The 16,478-nt window shown below is 38.5% G+C and overlaps 1 pseudogene; it reads left to right on the forward strand.

Moving 5' to 3' along the window:
* LOC135984990 (collagen alpha-4(VI) chain-like) overlaps positions 1-16,478 on the forward strand; it is a 72,223-nt pseudogene that overhangs the window by 36,680 nt on the left and 19,065 nt on the right.

The following is a 16,478-nucleotide window of genomic DNA, read 5'->3' on the forward strand; positions in this document are numbered from 1 at the left end:
GTGAAAGTTGGCATTTTGGTTTTTTACAGCATTTATATAGATACAGCTTGCCAATGTAGGTGGTAATTTGGTGCATATTCAATACTATTTTATTCCCTAAAGATTTCTTAAAATGTAATTTTATTCTGAACGGGGAACATTACCACATATGGTTTTGCTTCTTTGGGGCCTCAGTAGAGAGAACTTGTGTGACATACAAGTAAAAGCAGTGCTTTTTTTCCTCCTAATTGCCAGTTCTGTTAGATCCTGTTGAAGATTAGAGTTAAGCAAGGCTTCTTTCTGCTTATGTATTATTACTAGAAATAAACGTGCTGCATATCTCAGCACTTTTCCAGTGGATTAATATTCCTTTCTGATACTGATAATGTGCAAGTTGAAAACACAAGTCTTTAGAATGCACATGAAATCATAATTTAATCTCCCTTGGATCCTGAGTAATAACATGCTTATTCTGTAAAGATTATTAGTTGTAAACACCATCAGGGATAGTGATTCTCTGTTATTTGCATTTCTTCTTTTATTTATCATTTGTTTGTTTTTCAGCAAAAGAGATGGACCTAATTCCAGCATTTTTGACAAAACAAGCCTCAGATGTGTACCAACAAGAGGTGTATATAAATGAAAGCTTTGTAAACGTATATAATGCCCACACTAACACCCCACGCTTCTCTCAGCTCCATGTTTTTAAAATGAAAGGATTGCCAAAAAATGCATCGAGCCCAGGCCTACAGTGTGGTTTCTAACAGTCTGTGGTGTGTTTTTCCATCCATGGTTCAGCTCCCCACTGCATCACACTCTGCTTGAGCAAACATAGAATCAGCACCAGTGCCTCCATCTTGGATGATTGGGAACTTTACACCACCAGAACCAGTTAACTCTGCCTGCTCTTAAATTCTGGTCTCCTTGATGCTTTAGCACAGAAGTGGGATGTTTGGTGTGACAGTGCCTTAATTTGCCTTTTTCACCTGTGGAAGAGTGCACCTTAACAGAAGTATTTCTCTAGAGTTTGCACTGTTTGAAGCTGTGCATTGTATAGGGAATGTAAAATAAGAAGGATGGAAGGGGAGGAGCTCCAGCTGTGCTTGTCCACTTGTTGGTCAGAGAGTTTATGAGGACTTAAAATCGTTCTTGTTGGGGGCAGGAGACAGCTGACCTGTGCAGCCTCTTTCCGGGAAACCTAATCCACTGGATGAGTGGGGCCTGAGAAGACTTCTGCTGGTTAGAAGTGGGAAGGTGAGGAGAGAAATGGGAAGAGACTGGTAGCTTGAAGAGGAACTGTAAGAAATGGTGCTTTCCTGAGCCCTGAAAGGGTCTTAACTATATTGACCTGAAAAGGTGGGAATGTAGCCAATACAAAGGGTCATGATTAGCATCCTTATGTGCACTAAGCTTGATGTCTTAACAAGGAAAAATATGGCAGAGTGGAGCAGGGGAGCGCACTGCATATATGGAAAGGACAAGGGGACGTAAGCATCTGCAGGGAGGTAGAATTGGACTGAGAGAGGATGTGCTTCGAAGTGTGGCTCAGATGACAGCCAACTGGAGCTGCTCTTGCAAAAAGGGAAATTTTTGTTTGCTCTCAGTTCAACTTGCAGATATGGGAGAACTCTTCTGACATCAGAGAAGGCTCTTCAGTGTATAAGTCACAAGAGAACTGACCTTCCACCTTTCTAAGATGACAGATATAACTAATAGCAATGCTGTGAACTGGTAAGCAAGATGAATCCCTCAAATGGGACTGCGGTCATGGAAGAGTCACTTCTGTGTTCTGTTTTCCTTGCTCCTCAGCACTTTCTCCAGCACGTTTCAGATCTACCACAGTGTAGTACAGTTTGACCTACCTCATAGCCAGTTTTCAGTGCAAACTGTACATTTTGCGAAGACTTAACTGTTAGTCTCTTCTCAATTGACTTGTCAGTCCTCCCTTTCCCTACAGGTTCTGTTAGTATTTTCAGATGGGCTGGATGACTCACTGGAAGATCTCAGAAAAGCAGCTGACTCCCTTCGCTTTAAAGGTATTACAGGACTGCATTGATGCTCCAGCCTCCTGCTACCAATGGCCCAATGTATTGTTCCCCCACTGCTTTTACGCATAACATTACCTTTCTATGTTCATATGGCATTCCTCAGGAGTCACTGAGAGAGCGTTTGCTTCTCCATGTGAACCAGCGTACATGATGGCTTGTCACTGTTTGGCAGATGATGCCAGAAACATGCCTAGGGGTGCAGAGGGCCTGGGATGGTTCTGGTTTCTGGAGTCCAGCTCCAGCACCTGGGGCAATTCAGGGCAGCCTCTCTCACTGATGAGTGTAGCACCAGAGGTTAGACGTCCAACTCCGAGTTCTGGAGGTGAAAACAGTTTTACAATTCTACTTGGGCACTAAATAGCAGTTGGTTAAATATTGTCGGTTAAATAATATAGTTCAGGTATTCACTAATTTAAATATATGCTTATATTGAAGGTCTCGATGCACTTCTATTAGTTGGCCTGGACAATACACAGAACTTGACTGAACTTCGGGAAATAGAGTTTGGCAGAGGGTTTGGATACAAAAAACCTCAGAGTGTTGGGTTTGCAGAGATCACAAGCATCTTGCAGAGAAACCTTGTAAGTCCTTCTGTGATATAAACAAAAGGGGGAAAAATCAGTCTTTGTTTTATTATTAATATACATTGAAATGTTTCGTGTTATTTTTCAGGATACTGTTGCAGAAAGGAAATGCTGTAAGGTTGTTTGTAAATGCCTTGGAGAAAATGGTGATCTTGGTGGCCAGGGGAGTACTGGAAGGAAGGTAGGAGAGCTAAGATAGACATTACTTAAGAATTGCTTTATTTTTGAAGTGTTTTCACTTTCTGTAGTATTTCAGAGCACGCATGTGCCCATGACCTTTGCTGTTAGGGCATATGAAGGAGAAACATGAAATGTGACCATTTCTTTGCTGTATGTTCATATTGCAAAAGTGGTTTTGTAATGAAAATCATTCATACCTATAGAAGTCATTGAGCACTCTCCTTCACCAATTCAATGGAAAATAGAGAGAGATTTAAAAATTGTTTGATTAACCAAGAGGCTTATTAGCTATTGTGAATGAGAAACTTCCAGACGACAAGCTGAGAGTAGAAAATAATCCTTCATCACTAAGTGTGAGCATTATCCTTTTGTGCCTCTGGTTATTCAAAATACCCTCTTCCGTAAGTTTCTTCTGATCCAATACAGTACTAATTTACATTATTTCCTTTAAGATTTTATATTGTCTGTTTTAAGCCTTTTGAGTATTACGGATATCACCACTTCAACAGCATGCTAGTAGACTTCATTATTAAGGTTTTTAGCTTATGTTGTCTCCATTTGACTACTATTCTGTTATTTCTACTTATTCCAGTAAAATGCTAAGTAAATTATATCTGAAGTTCACACTCTTCAGTTATGTAGCTACAGTTAAATGCATTTTTGGTTCTCTCTTAGCAAAAGTATAGTTTTCTAATATTTATTCATAAAGCAATTTACTGATTTCTTGTATTACTCTTGTTGGTTTTCTACACCTCCCTTCTTTATTTAAATGTCTCCATTAATGTGCTTAGACAAAAGTGTTCAGAATGTAGATGTGGTTGTTTTGCAGACAGATATGATGCCTGGCTTATACAGCCTACATTTGTAAAAGCATTGTTTTTGCAGCATGAATTCATGTCTCATTTTTGTTCATTTTCGTTCCTAGAAATTTTGTTTGTTGTAGTTTCAGTTGTTCAAGTTTTTGCCTGAGGGTATGAGGTTTGCATCACTTCAAATACAAAGTTGCAGTATTCCTAAAAGTCTTTGTGACGTATTGCAATATCTTTGTCCTAACAAGTCTTCAACTCCTTATATTTTTCATTTCACCTTAGAATTCCATTACTGTAGTGCTTCCTTTTCCAAATCACTAAGGAAGAGATTTAATTTGACCAAATATCCCAATGAGTTTTTTTAACCGATCAGGCAGTTTCCTGAAGTAACATACTGAAATTTTATATTGAACATTATTGGGGGGGGACGATGTGTTTTGTGGTTTGTTTTGTTTTGTTTTTTCACAGCCATGTCGAATATGTAGGACTGTTCACAGTGTCTGTGTAAATGTAGTTGATGAAGCTTGCCCTCCTCAACATAATGAGATCTAATTTTCAGGAAATGTTTTCTCTCTCCATGTGCAGAGTAATCTGATAGAAATGAACTCAGTGTGCTTGGAGAACAGCTTTACTTATCTCTTAAGTTCCTGTTTTTCAGGGAAGTACAGGTTACAGAGGATCTCCTGGCCATCCTGGTGAGGAAGGTGGGGATGTAAGTAAACATTATTCCTTCCTGCGAAGATTATGTTGGCTGGTGCCTGAACCTGTTTGCACTTAATCTCTCAGTGCTCATGACTGTTAAGCTGAAATGTGTTTAAGCAATGTGTATCTGAAGGTAAATAAATGGACTTGATCCTCTGTGCATCTGCACCTCACCATAGTTATTAACAGTAACAACTTCTAATGCAGAAACAGAGTGAATTAGAAGGACTCACACAAGAGCATCTTCTGTGGTACATTTATGACCAACTCATATACTCACTTTTTGTGACAGACTGTACCAGATTCTATGCTGTTAGTTCTTACAGAAATTGCCATCCTTTCCCTTCTTAGCATGAATTAATATCTTATGACTGGCTAACAAAGCTAAATTTTGTAGTGTGTTTTGGTAATTTCCAAACCCTTTGTGATGTGCTGTTCCTGACATAACTTGAACTTAATGTGTATAAGCCATAGTGCAACCCAGTAGGAGTATTTCTTCTTCTTTTGCTGTCTAGAAACAAACAAACAGCTCCCACAATTAATAAGATATAATTTCCTTAGCACCATAAGCACAGAACAGGGTTTACAACACTTCACCCATGACACGAATATTACTCCTAAATACAGGGGAGAATCCTGCAAACCAAGAACCACCCAAGGATTAATCTCTGTATATAACTGCAGAATCCACGTTGGAGTAGTTACAGTTCTCACAGTAGATTGGTCAGCCTGAATTTGCCTTTGGTGAGTCAGCCTGGCACAAGCCCACTGTCTATTAATGGCAGGAAGATGTGCCAGGGGAGGTTTAGGTTGGATGTGAGGAAAAGGTGGAGGGTGGTAGAGCACTAGAACAGGCTCCCCAGGGAGGTGTCATGGCCCCAAGCCTGACAGTGTTCAAGAAGAGACTGGACAATGCCCTCAGACACATGGTGTGAACTGTGGGGTTGTCCTGTGCAGGGACAGGAGTTGGACTCGATGATCCTTGTGAGTCCCTTCCAACTGAGAACATTCTATGACATTCTATTCAGAGAAAGGCAGTAGGGGAAAGGACGGTTGTCATATGGGATTATCAAAAAGGTGCATTGTAATGGTGATTTTACAGTTTCTTTGGAAATCACTGGCTGTAACTACTGGAGCAGTTTCCATGGAATTTTTTTTTTCACATGGCCTGATTTGCTGAGCAATAGGATGAAATTCCATATAATCAATTTCTAGAATGGCTTATGTATGTTGCTCAGGAATAGAACTATTTTCACATCCTTTCACAGATATGAATGACATGATATAAGTAGGAGCTAAAATTCAAACCCTGAGAGTGTTTTAAAACAAGAAATGTCTTGAACACATTGAAATGGGATGCCTCCGTTTTTTTCACCGCAGCATTTTGGTTTGAAATATATTAAATCTTGCCTTTTTTGAAGTGGTGAAAGGGTGAAAACAATTTTGATTTTGTTTTTGCCTATGAAATTGAATTTCTGGTTTTGACCTTCTGAGAATCGAGAATAATCTTCTAGAATAGATATATTACAGAAGACTTGTTTCTGAATATTCTCGCCCCTTTTCTGTGGCAAGATGAGAAGAAGTCATGGCACACTTTCAGAAACTTTCTCCATCTCCTTTGTGTGAAGCCTACAAGTGACTTCAATATTCAGTTAAAAAACAACCCACCAAAAGGCCTACCTTCAAGTACGGAGATTTCAATCAGAGATTGGTAGTGCAGTCTAAAACCTGGCATGATAGTGAGAGCAGAGAATCAGGTGCAACTCAAACTAGTGACTGACTGTTCTTTTATGGCCAGAATGAAAATTTCCAGGTGACTTCCATTTGTGTCTTTAGTGTAATGAATGGTGGTATAATTATGTCTTGCTTTAATCTTATATGATGACTTAATCAGTACCCATCATTATATGGATGAGTTGGAACATTCTCTTTTGTTTCTTAGGGGGAGAGAGGACCAGTTGGTTTCAATGGGACTCAAGGAGACAGGGGATGTCCAGGTGCTAGAGGCCATAAGGCAAGTATGTCACTTCGAAGCATTTCCTAATTTTGTTTCTCACAAACCTGTTTTCCATACTGAGGACAAATCCCTGTGTCTTCCTGAAGCATGGATGGACAGCAAGACCCAGCTCTAAGGGTAGCAGACAATTTTTGCTGTCTCCTTTTGAGAGGTACTTTGTGTAACCAAAGCACGGTCAAATGACTACGGAGTTTGCTGGCTCAGCAACTTCCCAGTGGCTTTTCCACCACCCTCTCCAGACTGCCCTTAGGTAAAGTTGTAAAGCTTTACAGAACAGGAATGAAAATAAAGGCTGTACTGTCTTCCCACAGGGAAGGGGTCAATGCCATCTGTGGCAGTAGGAGATTTTATAGTAGGGACCATGAATACTGAGCCCAGCACGCCTCTGCACAGCAAGCTATCACGCCCTGCTCCTCAAGCTCAATAAAAATACTTTCACCAAATTTGATCTATGTTTGTTTTCAATTTCAGGGAGCCAGAGGCTATAGAGGAAGTCAGGTATGTGTATTTGTGTGTGATCGATTTTCTTTGAGAACAGTGTTCTGCTTCCTTTTTAAAATCATGTTGCCTTTTGAGATGAAAATATCAACAAGGAAGGAAAACAGTGTAAAAACTTGAGAGTATTTAATGTACTTTTGCTATGGTTGTATAAGAATGGATTTAAGTGAGCTGTTAGGTATCACATTATTAAAAAACAGCAGTCTTCCTTGTGTTGTATTTTAGCATGGTTGCAGTCATAGTTGGTTTAGTCTAATTGACAGGAAAGGAATTTATTTATATTAACAATCTGTCAAGATGTTAATTCTGGTAGCTGAATCTCATACTGTAATGGTTGAGGATGCAGAGCAGAATGGGGAAAAAAAGATTGTGACTAATATTTGTTGCAGATTTGGACAGCATTTTCACTGAATCATTATTGACACTTTCAATATCCAGACCTCTTCAGCTGTTTTTTGTCATCCGCCAATCTTGCAACTCTGTTTATTTAACTTTTCAAACATACTTGTTCATCAAAGAGATATTGTAACCAATTCATCAATAAAATGTGGAGCCTTGAAGATAATGATCTGTAATGGCATTATTAGTTCCCAAGCCAGAGCAATTAAAATAGCACCCAATACTATTTGAATTCTTCCATACAAATTCCAAACCTGAGCAGCTCTACATGTGAGAAAGTTCAGAGAATGTTTCTGATACATCAGCTCTATTTAAAGTACAGCTCTGACTTTTTGAATTCTCATATGTGTTGTTCTTCCTTTTCCCATTTTCTGCTATGTTCCCCGGAGTAATTTGTCCTTTAAGTATCTGAAACATCTCATTATAGAAGAAAGTGCTTGCTGACAATTTTGATTTGTCCAAGTTGAATCATACAGTAGGACTTATCAGGAGCACAAACCCTGCTGAAATCCAATTAATATGTGAATTTCTTCATATGTTGTGTCATTATATCCACTAATTTTATTTTAACTAAAAATATGAAACTTTCAGCACATTAAAAATGTGATTCAATATTGCTAACTTAGTAAGACTGAGGCAGTTTATCAAAGCCTGCAAAGGTATTTGGAGAAAAAATGCAATCCTGAATATTTAAGACTATGAATTTGGCTCAGGTTTTCCGAGGTAGGAAATAAGTGAGGAAAAATTGCTTGCTTAGTGCTCAATATTTTTTCTGGAATACTTATTCAATAAATTATTGTTGGTGACGTATTAATCTTATCAAAATATACAGCCAGTTATTTTTTCTGGTAGTACATACAAAACTGTTACAAATGAATGAAAATTTTCCTCAGAAACCTTGACTAGGTGGTTTTAAAAGTCAATTTGGCGTCAAAACCTACAAAGCGATTGTATCAGCCTTCTCTACCGGGGTGAGACTCCTGTTGGTTTGAGTAGCATTTACAACATGCTCTTGTGCCACTTTCAGTGACTTGTTGCACATCCTTTCGGCTTCCAGGGTAATGGTCTCTGCTAATTTCATTTCTTACTAGAAATAAAAACTTTGCAGTTAATTCCGCCATTTTTATTCTAGTAAAGAAAGGCAGTTGAAGTACTTAAAAAATCCTTTAAGAATTGAGTGTGTTATTTGACCAGGTCTGAAACATTGTGGAGCATACACAAATGCAATAAGATTCTTACAGTTAATAACTCTGCTCAACAGCCTCACTCTTCATCTGAACAACAAGGTAACATCGCAAACTCCCTAAGGTTGGCATGGGTGTTTTGTGAGAAAATGGCTTCTATAAATGGTTGCAATATGGTCATTTGTTTTTGCAGACAAAGGGAAGAGAAGAGCAGTGTGTGTTTGAATGGGAATGTGACTGCTGTTTATGTAGCAAGCATCACATTGCTGAAACAGTAATGAAGTTTCTTTAATAAGTCCTAAAGCCTACCATCAGTCTTCTGTAATTGTTTTTATCATGGTTATTCTTTCTAGCTTTTCAATACACTGTTCATGGTATACAACTATTTAAAAAAAAAAAAGGCACAATACAAACACATATAATGGCTGACACCAGAAGTATGAGATTATCAGCATGTTATATCAGATACTAGTAGTTATTGTTTGGAATATATAGAGATTTTGAAGGTGCTGTTGTTGGGAAAGAGATTTGGAAACTAACAGATGAAAAAGCAGAACTTAAATCCTGATGAAGATCTGTAGTTTAGTAACCATTGCTCTTACTCAGTGTTCTTAACTATGAATTGTTTTAAAAGTTATTAATTCCTTAAATATCTGAATTATTAGTTCTTGTTTATAATTATTATTCTTAATTATTCTTGCTAGCCATTGAAAACCACTGTTCTTATTCAAGTGTCCAAAATATGGTGAACTCTTCTTCCCTTGGTCAAAGAAGCAAGTGAACTGATGCTAATAGAGTTGGGGTTTTTTTGCTTATTGCTACAGGGTGAACACGGTCAGAGTGGATTTGATGGCACTAATGGAGAGCAGGTAATCATTGCTTTAAATGTGCGGTACAATTAAATACACCTACCTCAGGATTCAAAAGTACAGATTTTTTTTTTCATTTTGAATGGGCTTTAAACCAGCACAGAAATGCTGTTGTTTATAGTGTGTTTACTTGTTTAGAGTTTAAAATTTAGATTGAAGTTGGATTCTGCCAGGCAAAATTTGGGAACCACATTTATCAGAAAGAACATCCATTAATTTTTTTCTTCTTTCCTCCCTCTTTGTGAGTCTAGGGAGAACATGGATTTCCTGGACCTTCTGGGGAGAAAGGCAACAGAGGAGAACAGGTGAAGTATCCTTTATAGTAATGTTTAGATTCTATGGGAACATCTTTCCATCTTAGTGTAATGCTATCTGTAATGCCCATGAGTTGTTTTTAATAGCTGCCTGTTCTCTAATATGATGTGGTGCTAGCTGTAGATTAGTGTAGGTCCAGTGACTTAGACAAATCTGTGTTCTCTTATCTGACCTTCCTCTAACACAATACTATTTAACATGTACCTGAATTGCTTGTGCTCTTTTTATGAATTTAGGGCAGAAAAGGCCCCAGAGGAGAACCAGGTGAACGAGGAGAATCTGGTCTAAGAGGAGATCATGTAAGTGTATTCCTTCATTTTTGCTAGATTGCTCCGATTTGTGTTCGCATTTGGTGATGGAACTGCCTGAAGTATATGTGATTTGAAGAGGTTTTCACAATCCTAGATGATGCAGTGCTCTGCAAGTAGTATGGCATGTTCCAGGAGTCCTGAACTCTTTAGATGCAGATGGACTGTGTTTTGATATGTGGCTTGGAAGCAGATGTTTAAACCTCAGGTCATCTCCTTGTTCCTCATGTTTTTGTTTTATTCATGTGTTTGTTTTTACAATGGGCAACATAACTCCTTTTGGAGCTACTCGGTCCTCCCTGGTGGTTCCCACATGACAGAGAAATATCTGGATCACTTGAAAACCCTGTGCACTGACTCTTGGTTAGCGATTTATGATGATGCAAAGGCATGCTACTACTTGATTCTGATAGTTTTTTCCTTGCATGCTCCAGAGCCCTGTATAAATGCAGTTCCTGAGGACTAAAATTTTGGTGGAGACACCACACTTCTTGTATCCTAACTTTAAGCCTTCTCACACATATTTCAAAGACCTTTGTTCCAAAGAGTTAAATATAGTGTTGACTCTTGTCTTCTAATGCTTCTAAAAAAACCCCAAACAAACAAACAAAAACAACAACAAAACCACCCCCAGAACTCCCACAGGTGTAATGTTAACTTGCCTCTTTGAGAGATCAGGATTTCACCTGTGTCTAGCATGAAGTGGCTAAATGTAACCCAATCTAGAACTCACTAAGTAGTTATGATCTTAGTTAACTATACCCAAACCACCAGAACAGCTTCACATTTTCAGGGTTGAATTTGTTGCCCATTAGTAATACTTTTCATCTTTTTGCAAAAGAAACCCGTGGACTTCACAGAACTTCCTATATAGTGTTCTTATAAGCATCTTCATTTAAAATAGCCTTTGTATTTCTTGTTGGCTGCAATGACAAATCTCACTAATCCTATTTCATATCCTGCCTCTGTAATCAGAGTAATAAAGATGTGGTTGCTGAAAATGCTGAGCTTTCTGCTTAACTTTTCAAGGGAGATCCTGGGACTAACAGTAATGTTCCTGGTCCTAAAGGTGAAAAGGGAAACCAAGCCCAGCAGGTAAGCAGGTCGTTCTATATTATGGAGAGAGGATTTGCGTAATTGCTAAGTTCTATTGGCTGTGCAGTGACTAAGCAGCTCTTTTACTTTGTATTTTGCCTTTAGTGTATGTTTGCAACACAGAAAGCTTTTGAGAAGTACTTGGTACTGTAAAAAAAAGTTTAAAACTTTAACAAATACTGTGGAAATATTCTCATAGTATAGAGCTAAGGCAAAATATAGATTTAGTGTAAATATATTATTTTACCACAAATTTACATTACCAACCTGAGAGGCTTCTAGTAACAGGTTGCCGGGAAAAAATACATTGGGTATCAAAAGGCTTTACTCATTTTACTATGGAACTGCTGTTTCCTCAGGGTGGTGGTTAAACTCCATTTTGACCTGTATCTGAAATATAAAAGCTGGGATGTGCGCTTATGTGGTGATGTCTGAATTTTTAAGAGGTGTTTGAGCAATACTCCAAGAAAAGAAACATAACAAAAAGCACAGCTCATTTTACTGTCACATTTTGGAAAGAATAAGCAAAGTTGATAAGTAGTTGGACAGTAGTATATAAGTGATGGTGGATGAAAGCTTGAGGTTGAGAACTAGCAACATGTGAGAAAAATCCACTGTTTTAGAAGCTGGATTCTGTCTGAACAAGTTGGGTTGTGTGCACATGTTCAGATACATGTGTATGCATATATGCCTTTGCAGAGTGTGCTGAAAACAGTAGAAAAACCATGAAGGACACTTTTCAGAGAATAATTGTGTTTTGCTGACTTTTTGGAAACAAACCTCATCAAACTTTCTCAAGAAGTAAAAGTGAAAGGCTGAAGTAAACGAAAATGATTTCACAAAAGCCTTGACCAAGTATCAGCTGTTAGTAACAGGTATTGGAAATTCAAAGCAAGCCTGATACCTCTGGTTTATAATTTTTGATTGTAAATGATTTCAGGAAATATGAATCATTTAGCATGATACAGCTAATTGCAATGAAGTTACTTAATAGAAACAAAGAAGGAACATATAAAGAAGAATTTGTAAGTACAAGAAAAAGACAGACTGTTTAAAGGAGCTTGTTCATTACTTTGTTTTGCAGGGAGACCCAGGACCACATGGACTCCAAGGAGAGCAGGGTGATGCTGGCCCTGATGTAAGAATAGTAATCAATACAGAGTGGAACTAACTGATACAAGATACAATGGGGTTGCCATTGAGAAAACCAACTTTTCTTTCTTTTATCCCACACTTAAGTGCTGCAACGAGAGGGAACAAAAATCTTCTAAAATTTTCATAATGAAACACATTGTCTTCAAATTTAGAGTCTTATGTGTATTGCAATGTGTTTTGTGTTTTTTAAAATCAGGAATTTGCTGTCACTTTGATTTCAGATCTGATTCATGTGAAGTCACAGGCCGTAAACTCCATGCAACCTTTTCTATGAGCCTTAATTGCTTCATAATTTCACCATAGATAAATCTATCCCTTCTTCCTCCTCATGACTGCAAGTTCTGTATGCCTGTTCAAGCCTATATATAAACTCACTGGCAGGTGAGCTGCTCTTTTTTATCTATTAGAGACTGGAATTTATGAAGACACCTCTTCTAGTCTGTCAGAAAGGTACCTAATGCCAGAGTCTGGAATGATGATTGGTCCTCAGTCAGGCTGCTGAAACACGCTAAAGGCCCCTAATGATGTGAAGTTTAACAGTAACATTCACTAGTGCTGCTGAGCAGTGTGCAGCGGAAAGTGGTGCAGACCTCTTAGCTCAGAGGCAGAGAAGAGGGCTGTTATTTAAACCAAGGGGCAGCTGACTGGGGATACGTTTCCCAGAATTTTGTTGAGGTGTCTTCCCTCTGCACTCACTAAGGGTCTAAAGCCTTTTTTTTTTCTTTTCATAAGGCTTACTTGTGTAGGAATTTCTGTTCCCAATCCACTCTTTTATCGTTTGTACCTTAAACCTTTCTTTAGAAATAATCTTTGCTTTCTATAAGCTCTATTTGTTGTGATTGTATGTATAAGGTATTCTATTACAAGCTGTTGTTTCACATTTTGCTCAGTGTTCTGCATGTAATCCCTCATGTCACTCCTTCCTAGGGGACAGCAGGTCGAAGAGGCCCCCCAGGTATGAAGGTGAGTGGCTGACACTGCTGCTACTGATCTGTTAGATATGCAGCTACATGTCCAGCCTGAGCATTTGCTCTTAAGGGAGAAATTTCAGTGTGATCCCAGACACAAGTGTTTAACAATCAAAAGTCTATTTCAAGCCAAGGCAGCCTTTGGATCTCAGGTGGATGTACTAGAGGCCCTCCTGACTTGAAGGATTTAGAATTGGAAAGGAAATTTCATTGAAATAAAAGGACAGCTACTTTTATTATTAATGCAAATGCAGGAATGTAAATAGACAAGAGAATATTGCTAAAGATGCTGAGAATGAGTAGTCAGGCTGCATTCTTGCAGCAAAAAGCCCTAGTCAACTCCAGTGTGTGCTGATTGATCGTTCCAGGAACATCCTCTGGTGGAAAATTCTCTCGTGTCATTGTTAGGTGGTAGCCCTGGTTTTCCTAGACCTATACTCCAGGGAGCCAGAATGAAAGGAAACTTTCTTGAGATGTAATTTGTAAATTCTCTTCTCTTAAATGAAGTTTTAGATAATGTTCTTGGAAAAGAAAAGTTGTTTGTCCCAGGGTATAAAATACAAACTAACAAGCACAAGAACTCTGTGGTTAGCAAATAAAAATGTTCAACTTGTGTAGTAAAATCATAGAGTGCAGAATTAGTTGAACCTTTTGAGACAATCTTCTTCATCTCCATGGGGGCCACTCCCCCAGTGATGAGGCCACCCTTTTGTAATATGGTAGGAAGGAGGGAGATGACTGAACTTCACAGCAACAGAGAACTTCCAGACTGTTTTCATTTAATTACTTGATGACCAGCTTTGAGTTCTAATAGTATAACAAAAAACTTTGCATTGGTCAGTAGTCATCAAAAGCTAGGCCCCAGCTCATGTTCAGAGCACAGCTTATGTAAATAACCTGTTCATTGAAGAGCTGTAAAAAGCAAATGGCAAAGAGAATTACCTTCATCTGTCTTCTGCGTCTCCTGGAGGAACTAGATGGAATAGTAAACCCTGCAAGTTGACACTGGCATCCATCCTTGGATGAGATTTTGGGTGTTGTGTCCTCCCACCAAGATCTCTTGCATGGCAGGGAACTGCAAAGCTGCCACAGAGCACAGCACAAGATGTGAGAACTTCTCTGTACAGCCTTCCTGGTGTCCCTGGGCCTGGGAGCAGAGATGTGTAGTCTTAATGTTTGCAAGATCTTCAAGGGCACTTCTGTGGACCACAGGATCTGACTCTGTAAGGAGATATGATATGGCCAGTTCTCCTGGTAGAGGAATGTTTTGTGCTGAAATAGAACAGAATGGAAATTAATCCTGCTTTCAGATGAAGATAAATATTGGTAGTGACATACTCAGGGACAAATAATCAAATTACAGGCAGTGAGCCAGAATTCACCTAGCTAATGCCTAAGGACTTGTAGCAGGTTTAGCTCTTGGTAGAAGTCACTGAACTAATGGCCTCGTCAACAAAGTTGTTAACTTCCCTTACAGTCAGCATGAACACACCACTTTTCACCATATCCTGAAAAGGACAATTTCCTGGTGCTTCTCGTTCAAAATATCTGCTGCTTTTTGTGATAAAAGGGAAACTTTCTGAAACAGTTAAAAAAAAAAATAAAGAAGCACAGCTAGCCATTCTTAACATCAGAACTAGTCAGTGGGCAGAAGGAGCGGCAGGTGTGATGTAGCCTCAGAGAGGAGTTTGTCATGGACAAGAAGTAATCCGAAAGCAAAGCAAAATAGTAAGATGGAAAGTAGAATAAACTAAAGAAAGGCATGAGAGAGAAGAAAAGAAAAAAATAACTCCTCTGAGTTTGATTCAAAGTTAATTTAAGTAGCTGAAAACTTTCTATTGGTTTTGGATTCTAGTAGAACGTGCCTAAGGAATTTGTCTGTTTTCATTGTAGTCAAAGTGATTTTTGTGGAAATCTATTTGATTTTTTTACATCTGTCATAAGCCTAGCATCAGTCTACGAATTGATATTCCGTGTTACAGTGTGGTAATAAACTAGCTGAAATGCTTTTTTTCTATTTTTATCTTTAATTTCATTCATGTAGCAGAAAATGGGAGTTCAGAAGTTCAGCCTTTTGAATGCACTTTTCCTCAGGAGATTCTTTCCAGAACCATCTGTTTGCTGAGATTCTTCAGACATATGTTTGTAATTTCTCCTGTGAAAAGAGATCTTCAAGTCCTGGAATATCGTGGTGCTAATTATCACCATTTTACTCAGTTAAACTGACTCATCCTCACATGACAGCTTTATGTAAATGGGAGCTGGAATAGTACATGTTTGAGGACTTTTGCGTTTTTGGGGGGTTTTGTTTTGTTTTATTTTTTCCCATCATCCAGGAAGATTTGACTGGCCTTACTGAGTAACCAGAGTGAAAGATGAGGAGTATAAAGACATCTAATTCTAGGATGAATTGTGAAGTCATGGTTCCCCCTCAGAGTAGTTTTCCATGGATAAGGGTGAAGAGGATGTGCCCATGTGGCCTTGGCTTTGACTTCTCATGGTTTCTGCAGTGGACAAGGGTAATGCAGGAAACTTACTGAGACCGTGGTGCAAAAAGCACTTCGCAAAATGCAAAGTAAATGTAGAAGTAGTTGATCGAACTGACCTCTTGTGCTGCAGATTTTATAATCATCTCACACCCTAAACAACAAAAAAAGCTATGCAACTCTTTTGCCTTTTGAGTTTTCTTCAACAGGAATTTGAAGGTGCTTGAAAGCTGTTTGGGAGCATTGAAAAACATTCTATCAATTGATACTCTGTGCACATATTAAATTGTCTGTTGATGTACATATGACCGGTGTTAATTTGTTTGGTCTGGTTGTTGGGGTTATTTTTGGTTTCTTTTTTGGCAGGGTGAGCAAGGAGACCTGGGGGATGCAGGTTACCCAGGAGACCCTGGTCTTCCAGGCCCGCAGGTAACTAAAAGAACTTTTGAGATGTTCTTTTGTTAGCTATGGGAGAAGGTGAGTTGTCAGTCTTGATCTTTTGCTTTTCTTTTGGAATGCTTTGTTTACTTCAACTCATGAATATTATGAGTAAGATTCTTCCTTGGAAAGTCTCCTCTGTAACCCTGAGGAATTAAATGTGCCAAGTTTCTCTTTCGGTTTTTGTGGGTGCAGCTTCTAGTGAAAAGAAAAGATGAAAGGCAATAGCAGAAATAAGTAGTTTAACCAGCACATCTCTAGCTTACAGGATATTATCAAGCAGCTATCTTCAAAATGAAATTTTTAGAAATTGCTAGCAATAAGTACATAAAATCTATTGTATTTTTGAATATACTGTGTTTCCAGGGTGCATTAAAATGCTGAAATTTATATACCGATTGACAAAACCAATGAGGAAAGCTTTGTGTTTTAAAAATTAGCTTA

The sequence above is a fragment of the Caloenas nicobarica genome, chromosome 2 (assembly GCF_036013445.1).
Source record: "Caloenas nicobarica isolate bCalNic1 chromosome 2, bCalNic1.hap1, whole genome shotgun sequence".
Classification (NCBI taxonomy): Eukaryota; Metazoa; Chordata; class Aves; order Columbiformes; family Columbidae; genus Caloenas; species Caloenas nicobarica.